This window comes from Mauremys mutica, chromosome 3, assembly GCF_020497125.1.
Source record: "Mauremys mutica isolate MM-2020 ecotype Southern chromosome 3, ASM2049712v1, whole genome shotgun sequence".
Classification (NCBI taxonomy): Eukaryota; Metazoa; Chordata; order Testudines; family Geoemydidae; genus Mauremys; species Mauremys mutica.
The window spans coordinates 8,655,949-8,679,731 of NC_059074.1; the positions used below are offsets into that span (position 1 = coordinate 8,655,949).

Sequence of the window (23,783 nt, forward strand, 5' to 3'; positions counted from 1 at the left end):
GGGAACCGGACCTTCCTCGGTGCCGACGGTCCGGAGAGCGGGATCGGGACCTGGAACGCCTCCGGGAGTACGACCGGTACCGCGATGAGGAGCGGTACCGGGACTGCGACCGGCGCCGAGAAGGAGAGCGGTACCGGGATGGAGACCGGTGCCGTGACCTTGAACGGCGGGAAGGTGACCGTCTCCGGGATCGGGACCGGGAGCGGGACCTGGATCGCCTTCTATCCCGTTTGTCAGGGGTGGCAGGTCGTACCATGGCCGGTTTGCCCACTGACAGAACAGCCCGCACCGGCGATGCCAGGGGCCGGAGGCTCGGTGCCTCTGATAGCTCTATGAGCTCCCTCGCCGTCGAGAACATCTCGGGCGTGGACGGGAGAGGCAGCTCGACCACGGTTTGCACCGGGGAGCGCGGGGGTACCGGACTCGACGGCCCAGCCGGTGCCGGAGTCGACGGTACCGCGCACAGGCCGTGCGCTGTCGAGGTCGGTGCCGAAGGCGCCGCTACTGGCTGCTGGACCAGTGGTCTCGACGTAGCAGTCTCTACAGTTTTGGGCTTCGGCTTCCGTTTCCCAGATGGTGAATGGGAGCGGTGCCGGGGCTTCGGTGCCGGCTGCTTCTTACCAGTCTCGGTACCGGACCGGCCGGGGACTGCTGGAGCGCTCCGCACCGAGGACGACGGCGGAGCTGAAGGAGTCGGCACCGCAGGGGTAAGCGGCGATTCCATGAGGAGCTGCCGTAATCTAATGTCCCGCTCCTTTTTCGTTCGCGGCTTGAACGACCTGCAAATGAGGCACTTATCTGGTCGATGGCCCTCGCCGAGACAATGAAGACAGGAGTCGTGAGGGTCGCCAACCAGCATGTGCCGCTGGCAAGCCGCACAGGGCTTGAATCCCGGTGTCTTGGGCATACGCCCGCACTGGACGGGAAAAGAGGGGCTAAGCCCCCCTAATTCCCCCTAATCTATCTAATGTCTACTCAACTAACGAATTTTAACAACTAACTATATACATTAAACACACAAGTAGAACCAAGGTGAGCTAGGTAAGTGGAGGACGACGAGCACTCCACAGTTCCAACTGGCCGTCACAGGCGGGAAGAAGGAACTGAGGAGCGGACGGGCCGGCTGGGGTATATAACTAGCGCTATAGCGGCGCCACTCCAGGGGGCGCCCAGCAGGGCCGCCGGTGTTGCTAGGCTAAAAATGTTCCGAAGAGCCGTGCACGCACGGCGCGCACACCTAACTGGAATGCATAGGAGCAATCACTCGAAGAAGAACCCCTGCCTCATCCAACCCCCCTGCTCTCTGTCCCCTGACCTCCCTCTCCCGGGACTCCCTGCCCCCAACTGCCCCCCCACCCAGATCCCACCCGCTATCCAACTCCCCCGCTCCCTGTCCCCTGACTGCCTTGACCCCTATCCACACCCGGCCCCCTGACAGGTCCCCCGGGACTCCCATGCCTATCCCAACCTGCCCTGCTCCCTGACTGCCCCGACCCCTATCCACACCCCTGCCTCCTGCCAGGCCCCTCTGGGACTTCCACGCCTATCCAACCCACCCTGTTCACTATCCCCAGAACCTACACCCCCTCCAATCCCCCCATCCCTGTTCCCGACCACCACTCCCCAAACCTCCGCTCCATCCAACTGCCCCCTGCTCCCTGACTGCCCCCAGGGACCCTCTGCCCCTTATCCAACCCTCCCGCTCCCTGCCCCCTCACCATGCTGCTCAGAGCCGCAGGACTGGCAGCCACGCCACGCGGTGGTGTAGCTCCAGGGGAGGGGGGACAGCACGGGAGGGGCCAGGGACTAGCCTCCCCGGCTGGGAGCTCAAGGGCCGGGCAGGACAGTCCCGCAGGCCGTAGTTTGCCCACCTCTGGTGTAGAACTTCAGGCTTGGGATGGAGCCTAAGCACTGAGACCCTGAGAGGGTGGAGGATCCCAGTGCTTGAGCTCCAGCCCGAGCCTCTACTCAGCAATTTTTAACCCCGCAAGCTCAGGTCAGTTGACCCAAGCCAGCTGCAGCCACAGAGCTTTTATCCTCCTGTAGACATACCCAGTGTGTCCATGCATTTTAAGTTACAAGAAAAGGTGCACTTAAACTATCAGTATTCACGAAGTATTGAGGAAAAATCTGAATATCATGTATGAACAACATGCAAATTCCTTAATTAGGCAAGCCCCAGTACTGAAATTTTCTCTCTCTCAAACTCTAATGGCCTTGCTATATCATTACTCCAGCATCTGAGCAACAGCAATAATGAGCTCAATATCTATAGTCTTCTGCTGATGAACGTGACAGGCATTAGATCTTACTCACAGAACACGTAGTTAGAAAGTCACATTTGTGGTAATGCAAAATGTTCACAGTATGGACTCCTTAAAGCCTACTGCTAACACTGTGAAGTACAACTGCCTTTGTATCACAGCACTTCATGACTTCCTTTATCACTGATACCAGAAATAATATACATCAAAAAGGGTTCTGTTTCACATCAGCACCAGTGCCTCAAGGATCAGTTTTACAATAATGCAACAGCTGCAGAACTTTAAAAATAAGGTAATTATTAACTAAGACTAAACTATTACTTGGCTAATTTTCATAAAGTAACAATATTTACATTGTCTGCTAAAAGATGCAAGAACAATCCTTTGTCTGAAATGCCACCACATTAGATCAGTCACAAACCCATTCCGAGTGACAAATGCATCATAGTTCAGTACAATTTGGTGGAGACCCAAGACACAATCTCTGTGTAAAAGAATATCAATTTTAACAGCTGGAATTCTTAACTTTTTTTATTCCCTTCTTAATTTCTTTAGTGATGAATGGAATGAAACTGACACCTCTGAAAGTCCTTTATCCACAGAAAAAGTCCATGAGCAGCAGCACTGCAAGACTCCTCTACCCCATTCTGTCAACATAGCTCAGCCTTGAGCCATCAAAATAGTTCAATCCATGCTCCATGTAAATGTTTGGCTTGAGTACCAATGAAGAAGTAACTATGATAATTTAGGGGATTAAAGTTTCACTCAGTTTTCAACTCTGCTCTCAACCTTCACAAAGCAACATCATAACCTTATAGGGGACACACCCTCCCAGTCACAGAGACACTCGCAGTGGTACAGAACTCATGCAGTATGTGAGAGACATAATGGGTGTTAGATAGGGGGACGTGCATAAATGTCCAACAGCACAGAACTAAGGCACACATGAATCCTACAATCAGAATCATGTCAAAATCTGTAGTCATTGCCTTAGATCTCCAAATCAACTTCTTAAGAGCTTCACCGCTGGAAGCATGCTCGCTCTGGTGGGTACAATATACAAATCTTCTTGGCAGAGACATGGGAAGACTCCTAAAAGAAAACCCTAGAGGATTCTCTGGGATAATAAACATACTTAACCCCACCCCAGGGATAACAAACATACTTAAATCCTACCATCCATCTTCAAGATGAAGGAAACACTAAACGTCTAAACACAGTTTTTTTTTCAATACAAATTCAAGGTGAACTGCAGTAAAAAGAACCCAAGTGTGAATGAGCTTACAGATGGAGTTAAACTTTTCAAACAAAACATATATGTACACCTGTGGCAGGAGCTAGACTGCCACAACTTTCATATGCACCTTTGCCAAAGACTAGAAGATAAGAATCTGCTTCCCATACTAATATATTTTCTGATCTCCTCCTCCACCCCACCCCATCCAAATTTTCTGATGTTCATGAATTTGTACTGGTGAGGTGCCAGCTCCAGAGACTGAAATCCTTCAGGTATTCACGGCACACCCCTAGCATTCCTCAACCTGACTTGGCATGGGCATGAGAGGGGAGTTTGCTCGCCATGGCCCATTCAGTCCTTGCCCTCTCTGCTGGTATCATCAAGCAAGCCAATTAGTGCCTATTGTAATATTTTCTGTTAAACTGACATGTCCACAGCAAGCTGAATATATTAGTCACTTAAGTGTCTTCAGACAGCCACTAGGAGAATTTGTAGTTGCTTAACTGAAAATTTTCCCTTCTGTAAATGGATAGATCCACAGATCCTAAGTTACTACCCAATTGAGCTGAGGACCTGCAACATATAAAAGTTTTCTTGAGAAGCTGAACCACAGCTGTCATTCAAATAGTCAGAAGAGATTATTTAATTTGTCACATGATGGAAGATATTTAGGGAGGAAGAGAAGAAAAAGGAGCCACCAGAAGAACAACTAAGAATAGCCAAATATTTTTCCCACTAAGGAACTGCTGTAGTGGCCTCAGGGTTGTAGAATAGTTATAAATAGAGGTGATCCAGGTGATAACGAATGAGAAGCAAGGTAGGTCTACAAGACATTCTGAAAATGTGGGACACACTACCAAACAGTGTAAGAGAACTCCCCACACTGAACAACAGCTTTCCTCCTACTAAATGATGGGGAAATGGTTCATGACCTCTTATGTCACCCTATCACACCAGCAGCATCAGATAAATCACTTTTTAAGAAGGAAATGGCTATCAGCAAGCAGTTCTGCAACAATTAGTATTAAAACTATTTTCAAAACCAAATCCCAACTTACACAAGGCAATAACAAGCAAGCAGAACAGGTACCACTTTTTTCATTTTTTTTTAGCTATGGACTCAGAAAAAATAGTCTCTCAATAATAGGAAGCCTTGACTTTTTGTCCATTTGCTCATTTAGCCTAAATAGGCTGTGTATCTAATGTCTCCCTCTTGGCTTTAAAATACCAATTCTATTTAGCATGATGCTAGTGGGAGGACTTAACCTATATAGTGCATCAAAAGAAGAAAAAAACATAATATAGAGCTGCATGCAACATTTGGTTTGTATTCCTCCCCATTTCTGGCATCTCTGCCACACAATATACTACAAAACCTGCATTAGAGACGGCTTCTTACAGGCAACCCCATATTTCAAACAACTATTTTAAAGTACCCCATATAGTTTCCAGTACAATTTTGTTTGACTTTTAGTTAAATGCCACTTCTGGATATGTAATCAATAGCTGTTGGCCCCATAAGACAGGTCTCATCATATGCCTATTTCTCTAGACAAATAGTGCCCATTCAAGTGCACTGAAAAGGTACTATGTTCCATGAACAGTGAACGGTCTCAGAGCAATGATACTGAAGAGTACAAGCAACTGGATAAAACTGCTGTGTGCAATGAAATAAAGACTACAATAAAAACGTCATGCCGATGTCACCAAAGTTTGTCCAGGACTTCTCATACCTTTTCTGCAGGATTTGGTCCAGGAACCTTGCAAAATGACAGTTAAAGAAAATGTCTCTGTTAATAAACAAAGGTAGTCTATGAGAGAGCCATAATTACACTGACAGCTAATCAGTGAATAGTCAATGTGCATATGGTTATAGATACAGGATAACAAGAGAAAGGAAGGAAAGAAAAAATGTAATGTAAAATTATGAAAAGTGACTTTGCAGTATCCTTTATTAAATCTCAATGAAACTCAAAGCTTTTCTTAGTGGAATTCATGAGAAAGACTACACTAGATGTGGTCTATAAGCATAAGCCTAGGAGAAAGAAATCCCTAGCTCAAATCCCAGCTCTGATACTGACTCATTATGTGGCCTTGAGCAAGTAAGAACTTCTCGGCCCACTTATTTATACCTATGACTACCTGTAATTCTGTATGAATGATGTACCCTCACTCCTTGCTGACTGTACCTTGATTCATCCACCTTAAACCCCCTCATTGGGGATACTGCAGACTGTATGTGTTATGCGCTACCCAATGTCAAAATACTAACATCCGCCTATATTCTGTATGGTACCCCCGATGACTATTAACTGAATTTTCAACGCTCTGTATCGTTTATTTTTAAACATTTTCTAATAATATTTTAAATCTGTTTCCCCAGCTGTAAATTAGGGATTATACTCACTACCTCACAGGGGTGTTGTGAGAATTAATGCTTGAAAAGAGCTTTGAAGATTAGAAATGTTAAAAAACAATTATTGCAGAAAAGACCTGTACCCAGTAAAAATTTGTTTTGGAGGTTCTGCACCTACCTACAAAATAGCATCAGGTCCTTTACATCCGAAACATATAAAAAACATTGAGCTAGCAGAGGGAAAACAGCTCTAATGTTGCTTCAAGGAAACAATATGATTGTACCAATAAAATTATAACTGCAGATAATAAAAAGAAGCCATAAGCCAAAACTGCAAGGGAAAGTCTATGGTTTGGATGTTAGAAAACGGAGGAAATTATCTACACAAGTTCCATTGCACAGAATTTAATCTTCTGACAACAAGTAGAAATGGTACATTTTTCTATTCAAATATATATAAAATATACACACATGTAGCAGGGTCCTGTGCACTAGGACTCCTGGGTTCTATTCCCAGCTTTGTCACTGACTCTCTTTGTGACCTTAGACACATTGCTAGGCAAACCATGTTTTAAAAGATTCAGCTAAACTTGTTTCACTGTAAATAGGACTCCTGTCTCATGTAACCCATCTGTAAAAACAATTACCTCCTTCACAAAGGTGTTGCAATACACAAGGCTGCTCTACTCTTACCGTGTTCCTAACACTTCTTGTTCTATACTCTAAAACTTGTTGCAATGGAGCACAGGAGTTGCTAGTCCCATTGCAACTGCACGGCTCAATAATTTTTCACTGATGGTAGCTGTAATGTAGACAGTGTGGCACTAGCTCCTGATGTCTTAACCACTGTGTTGTCTGAACCTGCTTGGAGCATGGTTAGATGATATGGTGATCAAAATGACATGGTCAGTTTACACTAGCAGCCCCACCTCTGCTACCAACATTTATTTCACTCAGTTCAGCGTTCTCATAGAAAAACACTTCTTCCTTATATAAAGATTGAAAATTAAACCTGACATTTCAGACCTGCATACTGAACCACCATCTTGCTAGAAAATGACTTTTCCTTAAAGGGAAATTAGTGATGCTGAAAGATGACCAATTTCTCCTTTTGGAATCATCGACCCTCTATGTAGTAAACAGAGCACAAGCACTGGCACCACAAACTACATATTGCTAACCCAGCAGCATGTTTTAACCTGGACTTGGAAAGCAATCCCTGCTGGGAAAAAAGGTAGTTCAGGCCCTATGTAAGCTCTTCAGGACAAGGGATCATCCACTTCTGCACTGTTCTCCATGCAGAGGCAGGGCTCTGCCCAGTGCAGGATTGCGGCCTGTTCACCAAGAGTCATGTAAATTTATGACACTATAGTTTCTAATATTTATCCTTGCATATACTGCAGAAACAGACTACGATACCAACTAATACAATGCTTTGATGACATGGAGACATGTTCTGTAGAAACTGGAGCTAAGCAGTTTATTTAAGACTTTAGCCCAACAAACAGGTAGCAATCAAAAGTCGCCACCACAGCATGGGGGGCAGGATTTGAACTGAAAAGCTAGAAGTTGGACGCCAGTCATATTCAAACTGACCAAGAGATGAATATAGTTCCACATCTCATTGTCAATCCCCTTTGGTCACCGAGGTCCAACCTAACATTACCGTTTCAGTACAGTCACTGGAGTAGTTGCTGTTCTTGCTAAATTACATGGACATAGCATTAGAGCAGCAAAAATGAAAAAATCACCTTCTGTGCGTGTGCAAAAGTAATTTTCTAAAAGTCTAAAAACCCTGAAATTAATTTTTCAGCTTCAATAATTTCATGATCATAAAAGCCATCATTTCTACCAGCAAAAAGTAGAGCACAGCTCAATTGTATTTACAAATATTTCTAAGACAAGCACACCTATCATTTCTGCAAAGACTAAATATCTTAGTCATCTATCTGATAAGAGTCTGCCAAGGAAATATTTGTTTTCTGCTTTGCTCTTAGCAAATCTCAAATAATGTCATGTCTATATGTGCTGGTGTAAATGCTGTTAAGTATATTTAGCCCATCTCAGTTTTAGTAGTCTCCTTTATGTCGACAGAAACCTGTAGTATTTCCTCCCATGTGTAAAATATTCAGAAATAATAAATCAAACACAAAGAAGGGGAGGCCAATCCGCTTGCATGACTATACTAGGCATGAATCCGTGGAGGATGAGGGCGGCAGCAAAAACAGGCGCCATTATCCTTGTAAATTGCAGAGTCACTGAGATTATGAGAAAAAAAATGTCAGACTTAAAATACTTTGAAATCTGAACATTATCAGGCACTCATGCTTTGATCAAGGTGCAATTTGATGAAAGGACATCATCTTACATATGTTTTGAATAATATGCTTTAGCAACTAAAATTGGTTCTTCAAATAAAATGAGCAGTGCAAAGATATAGGGACACACTAGCGTGCAGCCAATCTAATGGTAGGAGTTCTCAAGCTCTTAGCAAAAAAAGATGCTATGAATACTGAAAATCAGCCACTTAGGAAGCAAGAAATCAGACTGTAATAGCAAATGCTGCTTTCAGACCCACAAGAGCACCATTAGACGTTCTGGAGCACAGAGAGAAGCTACTTGTGCCTCTAGAAAGGTAGAATTAGCTTCCCAATCTTTGCAATTAAAGGAAAAAGAGGAAAACGGGGAAATTCTGGTGCAAGTGATCTACATGTATGCCAAGAGAATAATATAGTGTTGACTATCTCCTAGCCACAAGAGGGGCAAATTAAGTTAACGCCAGAGTCCTTCAATGAAATATCCTTCGTCACTAGCCAGAATGGGCAAGTCAGTAACGTGTCTTGCTTGCCCATAGAGGATTACATACTGCTGTAGAACAGCATTGGTCTATTCATAATAGTTCTATAAGAGGAAAAAAAAGGGGGGGGAGACCCAAATTAATTGTGGAACCTACATTCTGCAGCAAAAACTGACAAAAATCTTCTTTGGCAACCCTTAATCACTTCACTGCTAAGTATCCTTTTACTAAAGGAAAGCCTTTTAAAAAAAAGTTGAATTATTTTTTACTACCTGAAAGCAAAACTTGTAGCTGATTATAGATAATCCTCCCCTGCTGTAACCACTAGACCACACAGCACTTATTTTTCATAATGACATAAAGAGAGCTCATATCCCCTCCAAGGGTGGAGTGGGAGGAGGACAAAAAAAAAGTACCGGGTATTTTTTTTTTTTAATTTTGTTACTTAAATGTTACGTTTTTCTTTTATAAAATAAACCTGTTGAAAACAATGCAAAATCAGTTAAGGCCTACACTTACTATAATCTCTAAAATATTTAAATAAAAATAAATATGCTGAATCCATGAGAGCCCATCAAAAACTAAGTTCAAGGCTTGTTTTCTATATAAAAAAAGAAGCAAGAGAAAAATCCATCTAGCTTTTGAGGCAAGCTTTATAAATATGACACAATAGGTCACTGATCCCGTGAGGGACCTAGCATCTGTGCCACTGAGTTCAAGACACTACTGGCAAAGTCATCAGAGGTGTTGGGACCCAGCCTCTGACTCCAGGAGACACCATCATGTATCCCATCAGGACCATCCACTGACTGAGCCCACCTGGGTGGTCTCATACGCCTATTTTATAGCTTCTCCTTACCTGAGCACTGACTGGCTCAGTTCTCAACTTACGAATATTTACTACTCCCCGCACCATGGAAACTTACTCTCCAGAGCATGAAAAAAACCTGATCTGCCCAGTAACTACCAGCCCTTGCTTCTGGACGGTTCTGGACACTTCAAGTAAATGGCTGCCTGCTGTCTCCTTACATGTGTACACTGGCAGAGATTCTTTTGTTTTTCTGGGGCAAGGTGTAGGAGTGGCAGTTATGTAACAAGGCAGAAGGAGCAGAGTATGCAACCAGAGAAGAGCAACACTGGTGTCAAAGCAGGACACTGCAGGAAGAAGGGACAACATTCTTCAGAGTGCAGCTTCTAGTGCTGATTTCAACACCTGAGAACCAGAGGGGGAAAAACAGAGTAAACAGTGCAACAAAGAGCTGCAAGGCCTGGTTGTCAGAATGAAACATTATGAAAAATGCTCCTAAAAAGGCAATGACGTTGAAGGTGATGTAGACACAACTGAACAATCTGGATCAACTGTTTAGTAAACTTATTTTTTGCGCCATTCTTATGAACTGCCTACCATGTCTTACTATGCTAGTAAATGATAACAGATTATTGTCATACATTTGTGTTTTGGGTGGATTACTTATGAATTTCAAAATGTTTGTGTTCAAAATATAATTGATATGTTTGTTGTGGGAGTATTTATCAATTAAATTTTTACTGTTACTGCTGGACTTCTGAAACAATTTTTTATTGCTCAATATAATCAAACATCCTATGCCTCCTGTTTAAAAGTAAAGTTTTATAAGACATTTATGAACTAATATTTGAAAAAATTCAAGCTGCTTGGTATGTTGCTAGAGAAGGATTTAAACAGATTTCAATAAATCTTATGATTTATTGTTTTCCCTATAAAACTCTGTTTAAAATAAATTATATAATTTAAAGAGCAGTACAAACAGCTGCAGTAGGAGAAATCTTTCATTTACAATCTAATTTTTTTTAAAACAGTCCACTGATACTCAGTGATTGAGAGTGACTTTTACCATTTTGTTTCAAGGTCCAGCTTAGACATAAAGGGTTATGAACGTCCAACATCAGCAACGTCTACAACTTCAAAGTCACCAGCAGTGCTGCAACTAAACATACAGACCGCAATTTTTTTTCCCCTTTTCTTTTCTTAAAACAGATAAAGATTTTTTCCAGTAAACATATGGATGAGTTCATAATCAGGACAAACAAATTCGAACTAGATTCTACAGATTAAAAGATTGCTTGGTTCATTTATGCAACAAATTCTCTCTTTTGTCTTGCTCAGAACAAACAGACTCAATTATTGACAGGTTCAATCATTATGGCCAGGCTACACTTCATCTGGCAGAGCAGACACTGCTGGAGCCAGTGTATGAGAAGGAAACTGAACAGTGTGCAAACACTGACGGAAAATTCATTAATCACAGTCATGATGGGTGCAGCAATGTACACAATGATCCAGTACTATGTGCCTGTGTGACAACAGATGATGGGGTTGTCTATCTTACAGAAACAACTGATACATCAGGAAATGCCCATATTGCAGGTAACCTAAAAGAAATTGCAGTAAAAGATAAACTGTGGGGGAAAAATTGAGTGTCAAGTCTGTAGTTTTGTCACAGACAATGCTGCAAAGTAGCAAAGGTGAGAAGACATCTATAAGAAAATAATGAAGGGAACCTGAAACTTACAACATATGGGTGAAGAGCTCACTTTAGCCAAAGACTTATTTCCAGGAATAAAAGAAAATGTTGTTGAAATTAAAAAATACCTCCATAATAACCACTTTGCTTCAGCTACTCTGAAGAGAGCAGGAGGATCCAAACTGATTCTCCCCCAAGATGTATGGTGGAATACAGTGATTGACCGTTTTGAGCTACACCTCTACCCCGGTATAACGCAACCCGATATAAGGCGGGTTCGCATACAAGGCGGTAAAGCTCTGACACGCTGCTCTGAGCAGCATGTTAAGGGTGCTGGGCCAGGCTTGGGGGGTTTGATAAGGGGCAGAGGATCTTGGGGGCAGTCAGGGGCTCCCCCCCTCATGATCTGGGAGGCAGGATCTGTGGGAGGGCACTTTGGGGGCCCTACAGTCCCAGAGTGGCCCGAGAGATTAGCGAGGGGGCTGGTAGCAGCCCGCTCTGCATCCCTCATCCCGGCCCCAGCCATGTCGCTCGGGGGAAAGGATCCCCCCTGCACGCACCAGCAGTGGCGGAAGCAGAGCAGCCCGGCCCCAGCCCGCTCCACTCCACCAGCTCCCAGCCGTAGTGCGCCGCTTCCCACCACAAGTGAGTATGGGGGGCATCCTTTCCCCAACCTCCCCGCACTCACCTGCAAAGGGAAGCGGAGCGCCGCGGCTTGGAGGTGGCAGAGTGGGGCGGGCTGGGGCCATGTTACTCCACTTCCCGCCACAGGTGAGTGCGGAGGGCGTCCTTTCCCCAACCTCCCCGCACTCACTGACAGCAGGAAGTGGAGCAGCCCAGCCCAAGCCAGCTCCACTCTGCCAGCTCCCAGCCCTGACACTCCACTTCCCACGGGGCAGGTGAGTGCAGGACCTTTCCCCAGCCGCCCCCCAGCAACACGGCTGGGGCTGGGGCAAGGAAAGCGGAGCGGGCTGGGGCTGCGTTGCTCCGCCTCCCAGCGCAGGTGAGTGCAGAGGGGCATCCTTTCCGCAACCTTCCCGCACTCACCGGCAGCGGGAAGCGGAGCACCGCAGCTGGGAGGTGGTGGAGTGGGCTGGACTGCTCCACTTCCCGCTGCTGCCGGTGAGTGCCTGTCAGGGGGCGGGGATGGGTGGATAGAGGTCGGAGCAGTCAGGGGACGGGGATTGAGTGGGGGTCCTGGGGTTGATTAGGGACGGGGGTCTCTGGAGGGGGCGGTCAGGGAACAAGGAACAGGAGGGGCCAAAGCAAGTTTGATATAACGCTGTCTCACCTATAACACGGTGAGATTTTGTGTGTCCCGAGGACCGCGTTATATCGGGGTAGAGGTGTATTTATTAAGATCTGGCCTAGTCTAATGACAATTTGTGAAGAAAATGGTGACAAAATAGATGGAACTATCACAGCAACAGTAGCCACATACACTGAACATTCTCATACCTAACTCCATAGCTTTGGACAAACTGCAACAAGATTGCTGATACTGTTGAAATTTGGAAAGAACTTCAAGAGACACTGGAGAAAGGCATACCCAACAATAAAATTACATTTCAGGTAGTAAAGAAGCAGAGGGATCAAGCACTTATTCCACGACATTTTCTTGACAATATTCCCAACCCAATGAATCGCAGTAGATGCCCAACAGTTGAAGAAGAGGTGCTATGACATGGGCATCTAATAATCACCCAATTGTGCTAAGCATAATAAATTTCAGGGCTGGAGGTGAACCATTCAAGCAGTGCATGTTTGCTGAGGAAATATTAAAGAAAGTCAACTTTAAAATGAGGTATATGGAACTGTCAAAGTGGTGCCATTACCATAGCAACAGGGATAAACAATGACATATTTACATTCAATTCTATTAGTTTAATGACTATGTATTATTTCAAGATATAAAATTGGATTTCTGTGTGATCTCAAAGCATCACAACAATCTAAAGGGTAAAACAAAATCTAATACATTTTTAAACATATCAGTGAAACGTAACAGTGCTGGTGACATTTCTAGTCAATATCATTATCATCACATTCATCACTATAATCTCTGTGGAGTTACCACAGTCTTCATTGCCTTGGCATGTACACAGTTCTGTGCAGGGAAGATTATTCTGACTACAGAAACAGTTGATTGTGCCTCTCCTGGTAAAGATGCAGATAAGGGCTAGTAGATGCTCTGATGCCACTGGGCCCTTGAAGAAGGAAGTATTTCACATCATCCACACTTTTCCATCCATGTTGCAATGGTGATTCAATATCTGCTTTACCTATGTGTGAAAACATCCAGAACTTTGTTTGCCCAGATGCTCATTTGACATGCTCTTCAAAACAGTGGGAGTTTGGCCAGTGACTTGTCCTTTTTGATGGCTAGACTGAAATGCAAACAATTCAGGTTTCTGCGGGCTCCTTTTCTCTCTCTGGTCATGCACTGTTACCAACTTACTGATAGCAGAAATTGCAGCTTGTCTGTCACTTTTCCAATTCAGCAAGATATCTAAAGCAGTAAGCTCTCTTTGTTTTGACAACATTCAACACAGATTCTCCCGCTTCCCCCAATACCAAATAAGGAGGTAATGTGTGTACACCAGCAAGTATGTTGCAGCAGTCAGATGTGTAATCACAAATTACATGCACAGGTATGAAGCGACACTTGTCAGTTGTGCTGGTAATGGTACCTGTTTCAATCTACATATCATTTTTTGAAAGTATGGAACAGCAAGGACCAAAACATCTGTATCAGGTGACCTAATCACTAAGGTTCCTTTGACACCAAAAGACTCTAAGGCCATATTGACACACTAAACATGCAGAAGCATCCTTGTGTCTGCTTCCTCTTGAGTACTGTACAAGTTTTGGGCTTCTTTATATATTTTATTATACTTTTTTCTTCAACACTGTGCTAAACTATGCTACTTCACCACTGGAAAAGCCTCCAGCAAGGAGGAGTGTTTGTATTGGGTGTGCTCCTACACTCTCAGGTGCATTTTGAAACACATATTCACAGAGGAATTTTACAAGTGCCTGCTTGCTGGATGCCAAGTTTAGAAGTTTCTTCCATGGAGGCACAAGGCGCCCACCAATCATCTGGTATTTCTTGCCTCCAAACTTAGATCATGACCTGAACTGTTTTTCTGCAGTTTCCACAGAGTTACTGTTATCATCTCTCTCAAAGACTACAGTTACAGTATTAGCTTTGTCAAATTCTTTTAGGAACTACCTCAAGTATTCGGCAGCCAATTCACTGAATGTGTGGAATTTGTTCACAGCCATCATTTGTATGACAGCCATTGAATCTCTACTACACAGTGTAGTTGCTCTGTTGTATGCTCATAGATTCTTTCAGCTTGGGTTCCAGCTGATGCCCGAATTTCAACTCTGTCTATTCTTCTCCTTGATCCATCAGCACTGAAGAGGGACATAGGCACAGGTCCTATTGAGTGACTAAGAACATTTGCCATTGAAACATCTTCTCTGCACATTACAGGATGGTGATAGTGACTGATTGTGAAATGTTGAGAGAGATTAGAGAGGCTATAAAAAAAGAAAACTCAGTAATAATGGGAGATTTCAACTATCCCTAAATTGAGTGGGTACATGTTGTGATGGGTCCCAGAGTGCCACCTGGAACTGAGGTACAGTTGAGCCCTTTGTCTCACCAATCTGGGTTCCCTCTTGCACTGTGATGTGACAAGCTGCAAAGCCCGAGCTTGCACTCACACCAACATCCACAGGCAGGACTCACCCTAGCGGGGTTCATGAATGCTCTGGCCAGCCACTCATGAACCCACAATAGAGAGGCTACAGCCAAAATACTCCCAGCTCCCCAGCCTAAGACTCCAGAGCTGTACCATCCTGCCCTGGTCAAAACCCCACCAGTATGAATTTATTACCCAGTCCACCACGTCTACAAAGGAAAGTGGACATGCACCAACTCTTATTCATGAGCTGAGATTTTCCCCCTTTGCACTTCAAACAACACTTAGTGTTTTAGGTAAAATATAAAATAGCTTTTAATTGATTATAAGTGATAGCAAACAGATCAAAGAAGATTATGATAAGAAATAAAACAAAACCACAGTCTACGCTTAATGTACTACTTAGTATTTGAATCAAGCAGTGTCTCCCCCAGTTAAAACATCTTTTAATACATTGTTGTTTGGCAGCTTTGATTAATAAACACCACATGAAGGTATTGAAAGAGTAAAACAGTAAAAACGGTGGTCATGTTACAGTGTTTCTGGACTGTGCACAAAACTTTCTAATTTTGGATACCATTGTCTCATCTCACCTACAGACTTACAGCACCACTTGAGAGTACACACAAGCTTTTAAATGATATATGATGTGGGTGTGTGGAGCAAGTACATTAAACTCCAAAAATATGGCTCTTTTTGGAGAATTACCGCACACCTCAAAGATGCTAAGCACCCACAATAGAAATTAATCCCATTGCATCTTAAATTGGACATCCAGTAGTTAAAGCACCCAAAACCAGTAGCCATTTTTTAAAATTTTGACCCAAGTTAATACATGTGTCCTCTCTTTTGATGAAGGCTCTTGGGTAACAGCTTCCGACTGCTTACATCCTCTCTTAAAAGAGGAATACAGTGTTTGGGATACCTCAAAGACAAATATCTCATGGAGAAATAGAAACATTTGGAAGAAAAGGAAGCCTTGCTGCCTAGTCACCCACACACAAGGGCACTTAAGCAAAAACCCAAGCAACAAAGACCATGACTGTCAAGAGGCAGTATCATGGTGCAATCACAAGACAGAAGAGGAACTGTAACTCTCAGAGAAGTCAAATGGTATTGCAGGTGCACAGTATCTTGGGTTCAGGCTTTTAGTATGCACTACAAGTGGAAAAAGAGCCTTTTCAAGGGCGTTATAAGACAGTTAGTTGGCTTAACACAGATCCAGCCATGGATAATGGACCTGTTATCTTCTTGAGTCTATTCTTCTTCTTCTGCCATGCAATAAAACCAAAGTGTTACTTTTTATTGAAAAAGAGTTATACTGGTACAATCGCTATGACAGATATACTGGTATAACTGTGTCCACACTAGGAAGGTTGTGAGGCTTTAACTATACTGGTAGTATAAAGTGTAAAGTTGTACAACTTATGCGTGCAGACAAGACCTTACCATTATACCCACTAGTTTACTTACTAGTCATTTAAGTGTGCGCACATGCTGGGTAATAGCAACTTGTAGAATGTTGGGTTCCATCACCCCTCTCCCCATTCTTATTTTTCCATTAGGGATGTGACTGCAAAAGGCCAGATCAAGCATATAATGTAGCATGATATTATTAAAATGAAGAAAAAAAAAGGGGGGGGGGAGAGGGGTCGGGAGGGGTGTTTTGGTTTTAGTATATTGAGTTTTGCACTGATGAAAGATAGCCAATTAGAGACCAGAGTCCAGGCTAGCCACAGAACAGGCACAGAGAGAAGGCAGGCTTCCCCCACACTGGCCATTTTCAATGAAGTTAATTCAAGTGATTTTATCCTCTAAGAGGACAGAGCATTTACTAATTAAAAGCTGGATCCTGAGAGGTGCTCAGCACCCATAGGCGAAGTAAGAGTGCTCAGCTCTTCAGGATCAGGCGATGAATCACAATAGGAGACAAGTATCAGAGGGGTAGCCGTGTTAGTCTGGATCTGTAAAAAGCAACAGAGTCCTGTGGCACCTTTAGGCTCATCACCTCTCATGAGTGGGGCGGGAGAGGAGGAATAAATTGATTATTTACACCTATATTTTACACCTCTCTTTCTTCCATTTTTCCTCTTGGAAGAGCAAATGCAGCTACAAATTCGGATCAAGTCACCATTCCAGTGCCCACAGGTGGGTGCATTTCTCTAGTGAACAAAAAGCAACAATAAAAAACCCATCTTACAATTACTCTTTGGCACAACAATAACTTTCCTTCCAAGGGAGGGATGCTGTTCCCTTATCATAAAGTCCACATCTTTACTTGATATCCAGGAATGTATTGAAAATCACCTAAGCTGTGTGTTCTCAAGAGATAAAAATTAAAAGTTTCTCGGCCTTGTTGTGTATTCTTTACAAAGGCAAAATCCCTCATGGTTCTGAGAGTCATTTACTCATTCCACAACTAGCAAAGTTCTCAAGTTTACTGACTCACTAGAGACAATAACCTCTGGAGAAAGTACATTTGCCTCAACTGTCTAAACAGTGCTTATCACTATAGTGGGCAAGCACCGTACAAACATGCAACTGGGGTAGTTTATCACACATGGAGTTGGCAAAGGCCTCTATCTAGAGAGTGTAAGATCAGTTCTCTGTTGAGCTTGGTCCGGTTTTTTTCTTTTTAAGTCACAACACTATTCTTTGCTTGAATAATTCCTGTCTGCAACATGCTCACTTTCATGCACCTGTTCAGTTGGGGAATTTCTGCTCGTCAAGATCCTACGTTGGTAAAGATGAACACACCATCTTTAAACAGAGCAGGACAGACACTAAGTGAACAATACTAAAAATAAAAGGGTGGGGTCTGCTTCATGCCTGTTGCAATGAGTCCACACTGGAACTTGACCAGGTCACCAGTGCTAGCGCTCGCAAAAAAGTTTTAAGATTTTTTTTAATGACTGCTAGCAGTTAAGCCTTCCTGAATCTTACCCAGAGACACTGCCTCCAAAAGCATAGATTTCCAACTGGTACATCTGGGCACCAGTTTGGTTCCTATTCAGAGCAATTTTATCACCACTTCCTGCACTACTTAAGTTTTCCCTGGAAATCTCACATGGAAATACTTGCAGACTCTACCTTATTTAATTTAGGAGATCTAACAAGATCACGGTTATTCCTTAGACTACCCATTAGTTCAATATTGCTGAGAAGTCTCCCAGTACCAACAGCATCCATTACCAAATGAAATAAGAAGACATACTGAAAATTTCTAAATCCAGACCCACTGAGTCTTCCTCGCTGGAAGCCAGAATACAAACCATCATGGAATGGGAATTATGGGAATTCTGAGGATGAGGGTGCAGAACACTTCCTCAAGTAGAAATTAAATGTAGGTAAATCAGACAGAGGATTGGAACAAATTCAAAACATAGTACCAAATATATGAGGATGCCAGAGGAGTGAATTTATCAGACTTGCAGCAGTGATGCTCAGATATAAAAGTCAGCATGTCACCTTCATAGGAATAATGCAAACATGGCATTTGGCCAGATCTCAGGTTTGGGGCAAAGAAGAAAAGTGACTGGACCCTCCCCTCCCACAAAAAATAAGTTTTGTCCAAACTCTCCAACATACAAACACATGGAGCTTCGGTTCGCTGGGAGAAGACAATATGCAGGAGAGGGTGGATAAAAATCAATGATTTAAAAAAAAAATTGGGTTTTTTTTAAATCGTATTTTGAGGAAAAAACTTATCTAAAGATAGTTTTAATTAAGATACATTATAGCTCAAAGAGCTCTCATCATGAAATAGGGATTATAAATTCTAATTCTATAGTATGAGACAATACATTCATGTAATGCTGGGGTCCCCAACACGTGCTCGCGGGTGCCATGTGCCCGCATCCTGGCCGGCGGTCGAGCATCCACCAAAATGCCGCCGAAATTCGGAGGCATTTCGGCAGCGACGCCTCTCGATGACGCCGCTTGCCGCTGACAAGCGATGTCATTGAGAGGCGTCACCGCCACGGTACTTCGTCTGGCGTCCGCCAGATGAAAAGGTTGGGGACCACTGATGTAATATCTAAGGAAAGTTTTGTAAATAGAGTTCCAATAGTTCATGGATTAGGTACCCAGTCTTATGGGGTTCCACAGGCTTCTGTATCAATTATTTAGGTTAATCTTTCTATCTATCCAATGGGATTCAGTGCTCACTCTAGAAGATACCATCAGAGATGCTTAGTCTTGCAGTTCTCAAACTGTGGATTTGTCTCTCCAGAGATAACAAGCTTGTTAACAGCAAAAATTATTTTAAATAAATAAATAATATATTGAGTTGAGAAATAACAGACCTCAACTCTATTGTCCCTCTGCAAATTTGTGTACACAGAGTCAATCCCTTATCTCTCTTTAAAAGTGCAAAGTTTCAAAAAGTTCAATGAATAGAAGATTGTTGGAGGCGGAATAGATCTGGACAAGGAGAAAAAGTCTGGAGATAAATGTGAGAAGCAAGGGACATATGCTTGTTTTGTTAAAATATTATGTTTGCTGTTGAAGAAAAGAAATCCAGAATACTTAATGTTGTTGTTTTAGTTAAATATAACAATTTAAATGCCTGTCTGGTGATGTTCTCCTCCTAATATAGCATGGCAAGAAAATCCTCCAAATATTAACGATTAACCTGTTGAATTGGAGACAGTTCACCTCCCAATGACATCATAAATAGCTGCTTCAATTATCTTCGGTAAATGAAATTACCAAACAATCATTCATTTTCTGATACAGCTGTAAAATTAATCTGAAAAGTTTTCAAAATAAATCACTGTTTAAAAAAATATATATAGTGTGTATCTTCTAAAAATGAAACCTACATCTATCTCTGAGTTGTGAAGAATATGTATTACGCTTATAACAACCAACAAGAATGCACTTTTATGTAGAAAACCATGATTAAATCGAGTCTTCCTGACTAGTAATTTAAATCAAATCCACCCTGATACAGGATGCTGTTTTGAAACATTTTAGCTGGATGGTAGGTCAACAGCAAATGGGATCACTGTATAAGGACCAATGAATCTAGACAATTTTTAGAGAGAGGAAAAATCTCAACAGCTATTACAATCCCCCCCAAAACAAGTCACTACAGAGATCAGGGCCCTAGGCTACAACAATCTGGAGCAATGAACTGAGACAAATGCATTAGCTACAACATAAAGCAAGAAATAGCACTACAGAATTTTTTTCTTTTTAGAACCAAACCAAAAAGAGATGATTTTGTAATGGAAAAGACTGAACCCTCAAAATCACACAGTCAACCTATAAAGCTTATCCTCAGCATATATTGTTATTCTCAGAGCAGGAATCTTCCATTTATGTATTACAACATCTATGCACGATGAAGTTAAGCAAGAAGTAAGAATTCATATTGCTTATCTAGAAGACACACTGGTCGCACAATCTTCCAGCCTCTAGCTTAATCAGGATGTGGCACGTGAAAATGTCTTGCCTACTCTTCCTTATCTAAATATTTAAAGAGTTTCTGTTTATCCACAGGAAAACTACAGCACTGATAATGCAAGTTTTCCCCACATTGCTCAGCCAAGATGTTTAAACTTTATGTACCACCTTGATGGATAGTTTAATTGGCATGCCTATTTAAATTTCTTGTCTGTTTACTGAAGAAGCCAAATATTATGAGACATCTGTCACCAAGAACTGGACTGAGACCAGGCTAGAGACATCACATTTAACAACCTTGTCTCTACCAGACTATACAAGCTTAGATGGTGACCTACAGTATAGGTGAAAGGCTTAGTAGTAGCCAGACCTTGAATCATTGAATCTCCATATGGCTGAAGCAGCTGACATTTACACACTGAATTAAATTGGACTGTCTTCTACTTCCATACATTCCCTCCCAAATGAATTTTAGTTCATAATTTAAAATGTCAATAACAAGAGTGCTAAACCAAGTACAATTACATCCTTCTCTTCATGATTTATGTTTTAATAAGGAATAATTTCAGATGTTTTTAGCTGAGTAGGAGACACTCACTGGAGCCTTCAAAAGTATCATCCATCCACAAGTACTTCCCCTACATGCACTGGTTTTCCTAATTTGTTCATGATTATGTTTATTTGACAATTCCACCTGGAAACACTGGCCAATTTTTGTTTTTTTTAAATTTGAACAGAAAGAAAGTATATGCTGCCCTCCAGAGGAGAACAGGAAGAAGAAAAAAAAAGAGAGATCTAAAATAATAGAAAAAAGCCCTGCCTCTGCAGAAAGATGGATGATTTTAAAAAGGCTGTTTCGTCTTGAAATGTCAATGGCACCAATTAAAACTTAGCACATTGTCTCCAGTTCTTCACTTAAAAGTACTAAACTAAGTTATAACAATGCAGTAGGAAACAGCTAAGGACATCTCAGTGTGACCCTCACAGAATCCTAACAGCCCCAAAATACTTTGGGGACCCCAAAAAGCTACATTTTTCTTTGCAGTTTTACAATGCAAAATCTGCTGGATCTATATATAAGCCTACTCACTTCACGTGGGACCTTGGCCAAATCAATTTGACATCAATTGAAATTAGAAGCTCAAATACCTTTGAGGTTCTGGGCCTCAGTCTCTCTATTCCTCCATTCCCCATCTGTAAAATGGGGCTAGGATAACAGCACTTCCTTATCTCCCAGAAGCGTTAAGAAAACACATTACAGATTGTAAGGCACTCAGATGCTATGGTAATGGGGGCTGTCATAGGGGCAGGTGGCTTTTTAAGAGGTTGGGGGCTCAACTGCACCCTATACTAGGTTCAGCCCACCTTCCCAAGACAAGGGCACAAGTCTTGAGGTCATGTGGTAGAAGGCTGTGACTCAGAGCCTGGCCTGCTAGGATATAAAAGGTAGCCTGAGTTCAGGGAGATTCTGAAATGAAAATGAGAGAGGCAAGCAAGTAGAGGATGCACCATAAGCATGAGAAAAGATATTAACTAGACCTCGCGGCTTTCCTAACCACTCATTCTGCCTTCCTCAGAAGTTCAGAAGCACTCACTTTTATCAAATAGCTTCTTGTGCAGAAGTAAAAATGGTGAGGACTCACGATTTTCTAAGAAGGTGGTTATTTATCTGATGGAACATGCAGTAAAAGCAGGGGTGTCTTATTCATCTAAATAAATATGCCATTTGATCTGATCAGGACACCCAGGAAACAAAGCATTTGTATAACAAATAACTGCCAAAACTTTATTCTGATCACTTTCTGCAGTTTGTATTGTCCAAGCCTATCATATGCTAGAAAAAGTTGCATTTAATTAATAAGGAAAAGAGTAAACATTTGAACATGATTAAAAAAAAACAGGTAATTAAAAGGTTAAAATTAAAACAAATTCCAAAACAGCGTAAGCACAGGATGTAGCTTACAGAACACAATACACCCCCTTGTGGTCTAGTGGAGAAATCAACTGCTACTTTCCATCAGTGATAAAAAAAGATCTTGAATGAAGTAAACAGAGGTTTATAAAATTATGAATGGTGTGGAGAAAGTGAAAAAATAAAGTTTTATTTACCCCTTCACACAATACAGGAATCAGGAGTCACCCAATGAAATTAATAGACAGCAGGTTTAAAACAAACATAAGGAAGTACTACTTCTGACCAGATAGCAAGTGTGAAAAATCGGGATGGGGGTGGGGGATAACAGGCATCCATAAGACAAAGCCCTGAATATCAGGTGACTAACTTCTTCACACAATGCACACTTAACCTGTACAACTTGTTGACAGAGAATGTTGTGAAAGCCAAAACTATAACTGGGTTCAAAAAAGAATTAGAGGAGGTCATGGAGAATAAGTCCATCAAGGACTATTAGCCAAGATGGTCAGGGATACAACTCTATCCTCTGGGTGTCCCTAATCTTTGACTGCCACATGCTGGGACAAGATAACAGGGGGCAGCTCACTCGATAACTGCCTGTTCTTTTCATTCCCTCTGAAGCATCTGGCACTGGGCACTATTAGAAGACAGGATACTGGTCTAGCTGGACCACTGATCTGACCCACTATGACCATTCATATGTTAAAAAGAAGATAACACAAAGAAATTTAACAGTGTTTACAAACTTCAAGGAATATGATAAATTTGAAATCTAGCCATTTTTAAAAAAGTTAAAAGTAGTTTCAAGACTCTACTGCTGCTCCCAAGGCTTCCCTGACAATTTTTGATTTTTACAACAATCGTTTTCTAAAATGGTTTTGCCTGTTACTATGGGAAAGACCCACAAGAACCAGAGGACACTGTGAAAATGACTATACATAAAGTACGCAAGAAAAAAAACTATCTATTTTTCTCCAATTTCATTCAGTTATGGCAATCTTAAGAGTTACCTGTAAGAACAACAGATAACAAATACACAGAGGCATGTTTTAAAGAGGATGTTGTGCCTTTAAATCTGCAGCGAAGAATAAGCATGCAATAAAGAGGGTTCACTGTGGCTTAAGGAACAGATGCCAAGGGAAATCCTGAGGGCTGATGGATGTGATTTCAGCTTTATGAAACTATCAACTGCCCTCAGGTGATATGAATCTTTTCAACCTCTTACTAGCAGCCTCAAAAGATGGGTCAAAAGGGTTCTTATATGAGGACTCAGACCCATATCATCCCTTCCCATACAAATACTCAGCAAGGCAACAAAAGCAATACATCCACAGCTCTGAAGCTGCAGACACCCCAACTGCATCACCACCTTGAAGGAAGAGGATGGAACGATGACAGATTATACATAAATGAATTGTGCAGAATGAGAGGATGAGGACAGCTCAGTGTTACTGGCTGGAGATTTTTCCAATTATCCACCAATCCTGTGCCCCCACCCCCAATACCTCCCAAAAAAGTGCAATTTTAAAAAGGAAACTTTGAGATCTACTTACATTATTTATTAACTTGATTAAGAATATCTGTGTACTTT

The 23,783-nt window shown here is 42.2% G+C and overlaps 1 protein-coding gene across 3 annotated transcripts in view; it reads right to left on the reverse strand.

Annotated features, from left to right (window-relative positions):
* ELP3 (elongator acetyltransferase complex subunit 3) overlaps nt 1-23,783 on the reverse strand; it is a 131,668-nt gene that overhangs the window by 92,932 nt on the left and 14,953 nt on the right. The gene's annotated exons all lie outside the window — the stretch shown is intronic.